Source organism: Mytilus trossulus, chromosome 3, assembly GCF_036588685.1.
Source record: "Mytilus trossulus isolate FHL-02 chromosome 3, PNRI_Mtr1.1.1.hap1, whole genome shotgun sequence".
Lineage (NCBI taxonomy): Eukaryota > Metazoa > Mollusca > Bivalvia > Mytilida > Mytilidae > Mytilus > Mytilus trossulus.
The window spans coordinates 55,593,601-55,605,606 of record NC_086375.1 but is presented as its reverse complement, the minus strand read 5'-3'; positions in this window follow the sequence as shown (position 1 = coordinate 55,605,606).

Genomic DNA, 12,006 nt, shown 5'->3' with positions numbered 1-12,006 from the left:
AGTTTATCCAGTTTTATTTACAGTAGTTCATATACCTTTTGTAGCTTTATGTTTTTTAACGTCTATGTTGTTTCTACCAGAAAACCGTATTGTATATCATTTGTCCCGAAAGGAAGTGCATGGTATAATTTCAAATACTGTTATGCAAATGCCGTCACTCGGTTGTAATACAGTCACATTAATGATGAGTAGTTTACTACAACAAATTCTTATTCCGACATTTAACGACTCTTTAATTTTGCCAAATCTAATGCCTATAAAACAGTATCCGTATTTTCATGCCAAAACTTCAATGGTATTAACATCCGTTACTGTCTACAGTACACCAGCAGAGGAATCGGCCTAGTTGTAGACATAATATTAACGGTACCAATTTTACTCTACCATATGCAATTTCAACAACAAAAAACTCATCATAGATACCAGGATTGAAATTGTCTACGCTAGATGCGCGGTTCGTCCGCTATAAAATCATCGGTGACGCTCGAATCATAGAAAGCCAAATATAATACGAAGTTGAAAAGTATTTAGGACCCAAAATAAAAGTTTGGCAAAATACAGCTTAAGTAATTTATTCCTTGAATAGAAAAACATAGTTACAGTTTACTATTTAAAATACAACAAAATCCGTCAGTACTCAGGCACTGGTTACAGGGCTTTTTGATAACCTTGGGGACTACGCTTGATATTAATGATTAGGAGTGTATTTTTGTTATCTTATTCCTTGTAGATTATTGTTTTGAATATTTAATTCACTGTGCAATTAAATGCAATTTAAAATACATGGCGCATAATATGGCATTCAAAGTTAGTTTGTATGCACATCACTATTAATTTTGTATATTATATGGGCTAATGACTGTTTGACAGTCCGTATCTTCTTATCCATATCAGCCATAAGTCCTGCAATTTTTAAAATGTTAACAATTATATTTTTTACACTAACCTTGATTGTAACACAGTGATGACTGCTGTAACCATATTTTGACTATTTTACCGACTATAGATATAGGAAGATGTGGTGTGAGTGCCAACGAGACAACTCTCCATCCAAATAACAATTTATAAAGGTAAACCATTTTGTCTGTTTTGTTCACGCATCGTTGTAAAAATAACGGAATTTGAATCGACTGCCATACAAGTGAGAGGTTTAGCGCTATAAAACAATGTTCAGTCCACCGTTTTCTACATTTGATAATGCCTGTACCAAGTCAGTAATATGGCAGTTGTCCATTCGTTTGATGTGTTTTATCATTTGATTTTGCCATTTGCTTAGGGACTTTCCGTTTTGAATTTTCCTCGGATTTCAGTATTTTTTTTCTATGCAATTTTATGAAAAATATGACGAAAGGCATTCAATAGCATTTGATAGATATGTGTTAATAATTTCAGAAAATCTATCTCTCGCAGAGGTTAACATTCTACGTTTACTTTGGTCAATTTTAAGGAAAAGATGTGTCATCTTATTTTGGCATATTTGATAATAACTAAATACAGATTGTTGCCATGGACACTTGTTACTACTGTAACAACAAAAATAGTTATAGTTTACTATTGTAACAACTGGAACACATACACGACGCAAACAGTAAGCTTAGTTTGTGGTGTGGTTTGTTAGTCCCAATGGTATCATCAGGTCAGTAATAAGTGCTTCCGTACTTGCATGGTTTATAGTATAGCTTTGTTAAAATATTGCTTTTATTATTAGTCGGTTTTCGTACATCATTGGCTTCAAATATTTTTTTATCTGAAGAAGGTTAATCCAAAGAAAAGGTGAGGATTAATCAAATTTACACATTAACACTTTTGCTTCCTTACACACCTGTTTTATAGATTTCAGTGATGTATCTTGTGACCTCTTTTTTTCTGTTCGATTAATTTTTCAACATAAGGGTATAACGCCTTTAGTATCATCTCCCCATTTGTTTTTCTTTTTGAGGCTTTTTGTACATTTTATATGCTTGAAATCTAACTGCATTACTATTGCAGTCAGGCGATATCGTATCACACACGATATATAGTGGTGGTATTTATTTCTCTATAGCATTAATTTCACAAAACGTTCTTATTTAATGATGTGCAATAATGTTTGTCCTTTTGGCTGACATAACCAGGCAGTGTAGCCTTTATTCCGAGATATCACATTAGCAACCGTATTTAACGGATGGTCAAGTCTTGTGAGTTGATTTAAAAAAGATCACAAACACAATTGGAGGAATCGAATGGTATACTCCAAAAAGAGCGAATGAGTGTGTTTCTTGCTACGCATGCATCAATTGACATGTAAATTAAGTCAGTCAAAATGTCACAATCGGGAAAAGGACACACTATGCTGTTTCAGATCAGATGACTATGCTGGTATCGAAATATCTAGAATCGCGAAAACATGTAAACAATGAGTTGCGACACTTATACATCGCATCGGTTAACTAACATAAAGTGAAGATTGTATTTATTGTTCTAATAACTATATTGCATCTTTTCGTTTGTGTAAATTGCACACTGTTGGTTAAGTCCATATAATGTGAACAAGCACAAGAGTTTTCGGTAAGATTTTCTAACACCATACGATGGAGAAGATGATATGTTACTGTTACGTAATAAGAGTCGACAATTTCTGTTACGTAATGGGAGTCCACAATTTGAAAAGTGCAATTCACGTTTGTCATAAAATGTTATGTGGCGTAGTCCATATATATCAATATCGAAGAACAAATCAGAATATGAAGCAGATCTTCTCTATAAGCATAGTCATCCACCATTTTCTACATTAGAAAATGCCTGTACCAAGTCAGGAATATGACAGTTGTTATCCATTCGTTTGATGTGTTTGGACCTTTGATTTGCCTTTTGATTTTGGATTTTCCTTTTGAATTTTCCTCGGAGTTCGGTATTTTTGTGTTTTTACTCTTTATTTCAAGTCAACTGAGATATATAAGATAGTAAGCAGTCACTGAGATGCGGGTTGTTGAGTTTCAGAACATTATAGATGTATCTAAAATTGAATTTAAAGAATTTTGTAAGATGCCTTTACTTTTTGTCTGAGAAGGTTATGTTAATTCTGCTTCATACAGTATTTAGTAAAGTTTTCTAAAATCTTTGGAAATTCGAAAAAAATAATTGCAATATTGTGAGTGATCTTTTTTGTATACGCTATCAAAATTTACGCTAAGATTCAATCAAATATTGTAGTTGCATGATTATTTAGCTGCTTAAACATGCATACACTTTTAACAGTGATATATACAAATTGTTCTGTATATTACCTAAATGGGACTTTCTCGTGAAGATACAAACTCACAATTACAAATTACTTATATAAAAGAAGAAAAAAGTGTCACAAACTAATGATGAAGATGACAGAATACATGTGAATAACAAGACATCATTAGAAGGAAGCTCACCCCATGAACTGTGGCCGATATGTCACATGCCAATTTACACCGCCTCAAATATGTAAACCATGTTAAATACACAAATAGTATTGTTCAAATCATAATGAAACTTCAAATTTAACAAGATCCATCAAAAACGTTTAAAATTTGCTTGTTTCAGTTTGAATATGCTAGATATCCCAGGGCGATCGCTGTGTGAGATTGAAAACACCCACTTCGGATATACGAAACGAGAATGACGCATCTAATACTGAGAAAAAAATACTCACAAATGACAAAGTGCTGGTAATTACACGGGTTGTATTCCAAGACGTCGAATGGTTTCGGGTGACAAAGAAAAGTATTTGTTACAAAGTATATTAATATATTTAAATTACTTGCCACAAAAAAAATCAAGTTATCTAAACTGCTGTATATTTGAAATACGTAATTGAAGAAATAAAATTGTAACCACTATATCGCCTGATTACTGCTTTAAACTTCTTCATTTGAACTCAGTTGCCGGATGGTTGTCTCATTGATATCATACCACAATTCCTCTTTTACATTGAAATACTATAACGTGACTTGATTATCGCCAATTAATATTCTTTCACTGAGTGTTGTGAAAAACTATACACAATACAATAAATAAATGAAAAATATTAAGGTTTAGGGACAGTAAATGGGCTTTGTCGCAGATTTTGCTGAAATTTTGAATACAATCTTGGCTTGTTGAACTACAACCAACAGTCGCAAAAATAATGCATTTATCTCTTTTATTAACTGTAATATAAAAGATTGTTGTCTTTCAATATTGGAGAATATTAGTATAAAAAGCCAAAAATTGGCGAAAACACTTCTAACATTTGTCTTAAAATCAAAAATTCTTTAATTTCTACCCTACAGAATTGTCCAGAAAAAGAAAACTGTATGTTGTTGACACATACATTTCTGTTTTAATACTATAAAATAAATATATGGTCACCGACTTCTTTTTCGTCTAATAATCAATGCGTTACTTTATTTGTAGTGAAAAACATCAAAACATTTTATGGCTTGCAACGCGATGACGTTCCGGTTCCCTAAAGGTATCATTCGCCCCTCTTTAACTATATTGCGAAGTTTTGTGGGAGTTTTTTTTTTACAAAGAACCCAGCTTTTAATAATATATACCGCATAAAACGAAGTCGACGACTCTACCTTCAATTTGCATCATTGAAACGGAAATGTATGTATGAACAAAATGTCATATAGTTATTTTTATGAACAACTATGGAGTAAAAGGTTTTTCGCCAATTGTATGTTCCTTCTATACAAATATTCACCCTTTTTGAAAGAATTAAGTCAGAGATATCATAAATATATATATAAACTTAAAACCTTTGAAATATATTGGTTAACATACGTGACTTCGGTCGGAATAAAATTCCTCACGAATGATTCAAGAAACAAAATTGTACCGTTTACTAAGCTACTGGTCGCGGTTGGTCAATACAGAGATCATTAATGGTCGTTTTGTATTTGCTTTAAGATTTACGCCACGTTAAGTTATTAAGAAATCGTGAGACAATGAAGAAAAATATTATCAAAATGTAAACATACAAATAACTTCTAATTGTCGATATATGAATATACACTGGTATCTCTATTACCTTATCGACGAAAATCAAGTAAAATGTTTGAATCATTTGTGTGTTTAAATATGTCCATTTTAGCAATTCTGACACTTTTTTATTCTTTTTTTCCCTCTTTATTAGTAAAATGAGAGTAGAGCCCTCAGTATATATAGTTTTTCTTTCAGTACAAGGTAATTTTAAATGTAAACGTCCTTTTATGTGTAATATATCATTTGCATAAAAAATACGCCTTATATACATAAAAAAAATATTCCCCCAAAAAAGACCACCTTTTAGTTATTTCGTAACAATAATATCTAAGTGTTCTGTTTTCTAATTATTAATGTAATAGTTTTCTATACTTTAATCAAGTATTATGGTAAGTCAAGTGAAAGGAAATAATCGACGTGTATAAATTTGGTAAGCCCTTTTGCATCTTCATATGAGTCTCATCTCCATCATGATGTCTCACTTTTACGAAATTAAACCACGATTAAGTCAAGCATACGATAAGTTATATTACTGCTGATTCCTTTTTGCAGTATGTTGTGTGCATTCGTGTTTTGTGGCGTTACATGTTGTCAATTTCAGGATCATGTGATTGATATTATCTCCAAAATGTGGTGACTGTTGAGCCTTTAATATACTCTTATGAGGAATGTGTTTAAATTCGCAAAAAAAGGTTCTTTCATACAAATCAGAATTAAGAAACTGAATGGGTCTATCAATACCCGTAATGTTACGTCAAACTGTAAAGACCCAAATGTTGCAAAACACTTGTCCTATCTTCATGACAAAATATGTTGTTGTCCCCGCAGATAAATCCCAAATAAAATCGTTTTTGTGTATAAATCTCATTAAATAAACTGCTTTATAAATGAATTATTTATTGACAATTCACTTGAAAACTCAACATATGCCTTCACGACACTTACCAAAGAGGAAATCCTTGATAATCATAGGTCTGTTTTATGTTCCTTTCCTTTCGAATTTCCTCCAAAGATAAAGAACTGGATCTTCCATCACTGAATTGAATTCCTAAACTAGATAAGTGTCCTTACAAACAACGGTATATTGCTGGGTCTTCCAAGTGTTCCACGTAACCTCTTTCTAATTTATTAACATCTATTTTATAAGCAATCAAACCGGGATTCAAGGTTTTGGAGAAACTGCTCATTCTAAATAAAGGCAACAGTAGTATACCGCGGTTCAAACTCATAAATCCGTGCACAATAACAAAATCGGGGTAACAAACTAAAACTAGAGGTGGCAGATATGGATACTAAAAATATCCAAAGATCTTTTAGAGTACATACAATCTGAGACTCTTTCATCTGGCAAAAGTATTAAAACAATTGATACGATATTCATGATTTCCTTGAAAGATGGGTGCTGCTCACAAGGAAGCTATTAAATGAAGGCAACAGTAGTATACTGTTAGAAATTCATGAAGAGGGGTGATGTTTGAAATTCATATGGAGGGTGCTGCTCACAAGGAAGCAATTAAACCACGCGTTCCAAAAAGTGAAGTTGAAATCAACCCTTCGTAAATTTTTCGGACCCCGTCACGAGTTGGTTGACCGTTATGGAATAACCGTTTCACAGATTATATCGGACATGTTCCTTGTGTTGTAACTATAATTCCGTTCCCTTTTCACGAATTTGACCTAAACCAAGTTAGATTATTTATCGAGGAGTTTGTAATAACATGAGCAACACGGGTGCAACATGTGAAGCAGGATCAGCTAACCCTTCCAGAGCACCTGAGATCACCGCCAGTTTTGGTGGGGTTCGTGTTGCTTAGTCTTTAGTGTTCTATGTTGTGCCTTTGTACTATTATTTGTCTGTTCGTCTTTTTCTTTTTAGTCATGGCGTTGTCAGTTTATTTTTTATCTATGAGTTTGGCTGTCCCACTGGTATCTTCCCCCCTCTTTTGTAAAGTATAAGATCTTCTGAAGAAGCAAAGTGTGACATTTTTTTAATACTTTATGATAAACTTTAAATACAAATAAAATTGAGAATGGAAATGGGGAATGTATGAAAGAGAGAACAACCCGACCATAGAAAAAACAACAGCAGAAGGTCACCAACAGGTCTTGTCAAAATGAACCTCGAACTTTCAAGTAATTGTTTTATTGAATAACGTATATTTATATAAGATCCGTTTTACTTTTGAAAATGAATTAAGAAATAAATCATATAGATTAAAAATAATATTGGAAATGTAAATATATCATATATTAACCTGATCAGAAAGATATACATACGATCATAATAATAGCAATATCTGTTCTTGTTAAAGTAGTATTAGAGTGCACCCTTGCATTTGCAGTATGATATTGTGTGTATACTGAACACAAACAGGGTAGGGTATATTATTTTAAATTGGTTGGTATCAAAACTTCCAAAGACTCTAATCTAATATAAAATTTAGAATTTGTTTATTTGTACATCTAAAGATTATTATCTTGGGTAAATATCACCTGAAGTGGTTCGTTTCTGTTTTGGCATATGGTTATTCTGTCATGATTTGACACCTGAGCAAAAATAAACACAACTGTCATCTTATTCTTGTACAAATGTATGCATTGAAGAATATTTTGACGAATCTTCAATCTTAAAACTTTTCAGATGTATAATGCGGAAGATATCTAATTATTAAGGCATGCATATACTTTATCATTAAATAATATGCTGCGCATATACATCTGTTAAAATCGACGTCCTATTAATTATGATAAAGCAATAGTTATATTTGTTTTTAAAACAAATCGGAAGAGGACAAGATTAGTTCGGGTCAACCATTAGGCCGTCGCTGATAAATTAAGAAAGACCGGTCAATCATATTTGACGTCACAAGCTATGATATCCAATTGCAAGAAGGGAACTAAGCAGTAGTCAAATAGGTTAAGGTGTCCACACACTATAGTGATCATATAATGCCAAAGCACACTATTGCGATATCAGGTGTAACCGAACACAAGCGTAATATTAGCTATAACAGGACACGAGAATGATTAGTCCAAATAATTATGACGTCTGACAAGGCTATTTTAATTTTGTTCTGGGACGCCTTCGTACGACGACATAACGCTGATCAATGCCATTTTATACGTCTGGACAATGGATGCATTTTTTTTTGGGGGGGGGGGGGACTTTGCGACCTAATTTTGAAATGAAATTTTCATTGCCGGCTAATGCGGTTTGTCTATATGTCTTTTTGTGTTTCTTTGATACATATATGACGTGGCTCTGTACTTATCATCCCGTCATTGTGCTATTGTAAAACATTTTTGTATTAATGTCTTTTATTTTTGCTAATGCGGTTTGTCTATATGCTTTTTTGTATGCTTCTTTGATACATATATGACGTGGCTCTGTACTTATACATCCGTTATTGTGATATGGTAAATTTGTGTATTATTTTCTTTTATGTGTGCCTACATTATTTGTCTTTATGCCTTTTTGTGCTTCTTTGTTACATAATTATTTATTTATTATAGTGATTAAGATTATAATTAAATGACGATTACGGTACCCCTACTGTTGACATTTTTACCTTTTATGACTGTTTGTTTTGTTCACACATCGTTGGCAATTCGATGGAATTTGAAGCGACTGTCATACAAGTTAGAGGTTTAGCTAGCTTTAAAACTAGGTTCAATACACCGTTTTCTACATAAGAAAATTCCTGTCCCAAACCAGGTTATCCATTCGGTTGATGAGTTAAATGTTGCTATTTGATTAGGAACTTTCCTTTTTGAATTTTCTTCGGAGTTCAGTATTTTTGTGATTTTATATTTAACTTTGGTACTAAAATTGTAACATCTTTATTTGGCATACATCAGTTTAATGTTTATAGTGACTTAAAAATATAATACTAGTAGCACATTGTCAAATTATACGACACGTTGTAAAGATACATTAAGAACATTGTAATTCTCAACGTATAAAGACTATAATAAATATACAAAAACTCACACTTGCTGAATTCCAGTGCGTTTGATTAATGTGATCCAAGACAATTAATATTCCCTAAAACAGGAAATAGGACATTTCAAACCGCCTGCAATAACAATTGAGAACTAATATGATATATCTTCTAGTGAACCTACTAACAACCTTACGCCCTGAAAAACATTTCGTTCCTTCAGATTTCTGTTTTTCATATTAAAGTTTCAAGCATAAGAGGAAATCATACTCATCAAAGAGAATTTAGCGGATGGATATTATGATTTATTTGATAATGATTTTGTCGTATTGAATTAGATTAATAAGTTTGCAATGTACATCTGGATTCCGGGAAAGCAAATATTATTTCAAACCCATAATAGCAATAACAATGATATTTAATGGGTATTCATTTCTGTTAAGAACATCATCATCATGCAACTAATTAAAAGGTACTTTAGACCATGAAATATTTCTTCGATACGACCTTTGGTACGATTCTTTCGACAATTATCAATCAGGAATGTAACTAGGTACAAAAGATTTCTTAATCACTTACTGTGTATCCGCTGTGGTACTGCCTACAATCACAGCACGACAGAGTATATGAAAGATTTTACTGTACTTACAACAGGGGTGAACATGCTTTGCATTAATTCGGGGGTATCTTTCCTTCGACGTTACTTATTTCAAAATTTGCTGGTTATTATGTATCCCAAATTTGTTTTGAACTTTCTTTATCCTTCGTTCCTTACTTTTATTGTCGCAAATTTAACACGATATGGGGTTGTTTCGTTGAAGAAGGTCGTGCGGTTGCCTATGATTGCTTACATCCAATTTAATTAAACTTTAGTGGATAATTGTTGTTGTCATTATCATACCACATCTTCTTATTTTTATATATCAAAGAACTGTTTTATAATAAAAAAAAAAAAAAAGCTGTGGTATGATTGCCAATGATACAGCTCTTCATAAGAGACCAAATGAAACAGAAATTAACAATTATATGTCACCATACAGCCTTCAACTATGAGCAAAGCTCATATCGCATAGTCAGCTATAATAGACCACCAAATGACAAATGCAAAAAAAAATCAAAAGATAAAACTTACGGCCTAATTTATGTACAAAATATTGAGCGAAAAACAAATATGTAACACAGCAAGAAACGATAACCACTGAATTAAATTTATTGTTTATACATTACCGTCACAAGTACCATTGGGTTTCAGCTTTGAGTCATATTTGCTGTTTAAGGGAACGGCCATTTAATTTCAAAAGGAGTGGGGTTATGTTTTTTTCCTTTAAGAAATTATTCTGAATTCAGATTTCCCTCACACCTTATAGTGTTAAATTTTGAAAAAGAAAAACAATATTGATAGCGTGGGTATACTAAATTTTCTGACTCGGACAAAAATCATAACTCTCATTGAAGTTAAATAGTTGCTCCCTTAATACATTTCATAAGATTATTACCTTCTACAAAACATTGACCATGCACAACATATAAACAAACTGAACTGTTATAAGATACAGTTTGGTGTTATACACATGCATCTACAAATAATTCCCCCATATATAGAAAATTCCTAAGACACATGAACAAGGTGCAGTTAGGTTTTGTCAATTTCAGCCATCTGCATGCATGGCTATATTAATATTCTATATGGAAAATCTTATTATAGGGGCAATTTTAACGCTTATACAACCTTTTTGTCATTCTTTATGCTTATAATGCCCGCACTTAGTTTAAATTTTTATTGGTGATTGAGCAACAGACTATCTATATAATATGTAGGAGCTATATACATTTTGCTAATTTTCTTGTATGGGAATAAATAAAAAGTTTACCAAAACGTTAATTCTGCAGTTACGAAGGATAGGGCAATACAAGATGAAATTGGACAAAGTTTCGGTTTTCAAGTTGTGATAGGATGAAAATCGCTTAACGAGGTTAATGTCAAGCGTCCGAAAGTTTGAAAGCAAAGGATGCATTAGAACATGCAATAGATGATAAGTTGCTAGTTGCTGGGAATCATGTTGCATCTATTTGTGTATTTGCATGCAATATATTTTTATTACTATAGAAAATCTACACAACAGTGGAAAGAAAACTGTAAAACCGATTGTCTCAGAAATAAAATCAAATCGAAACTTCACACGAAAACAACTTAGCTTTGAACCATGCAGTAAAATATATGTAAGCCAGCGAATTTCATATCATTGATGAAAAATTATAATCGTCATGTGTTTCTCTGAATGGCGTGCATCAAATTATATAAGGAATGATAATATATTCGTGCAGCTAGTTGCTGAATTACTCGATTTCAGATTCAATATATACACATATGACATACGTAAAATGATATTCTTTCGGTTTCAATTTGTCGGTCGGATGGACTTTGGACTCATACTACTTGTCCACCTAGTGGTAAGGGTTGTTTTTGATAAATCACATACTTGAAAAACTGACCCGTGATAAACCACTGTGGATGAAGTATTTGCAGAAATGACAATTCATCGAGGCTCAAGAGCATTGTCATTGTGTCTTAAGGTTTTCCATACAATCTCATCCATATACTGCTGGTATGCACATCTACGCCCCTCTTATATGATAAAGATGAGAACTAGACCTGGTATAGTCTTAAATTGGACCGCTATTTTAGTCAAATGTGACTTTGCACATTTTTTAAAGTTCAAATGTAATGTATGTTTCCCAATTAAACCTTGAAAAAGAATAACTGCTAAGAAAAAAGAACATTGGGACAATGCGCAATTGGAACAAAATCATACGAAGTACTTTTGATACATGCGGTGAATTACTTAATTTGATGTAAAAAAAAATTTGCAGTTAAAAACATTTGTTCAGATAGCTTCTTAGGAAAATGTCAAAAATAAGAAAATAAAGATTAATTATTTCCTTTTGACATTTAATGGCAAGGCAAACAAAATCCCCTTATACTTATGAATTATATATTACGCCATTGTAATTGAGTAACTAAATCTTGTGGTAATTGTACGAGAACAATAGACAAGTCATAAAATTATCGGATTATTTTCTT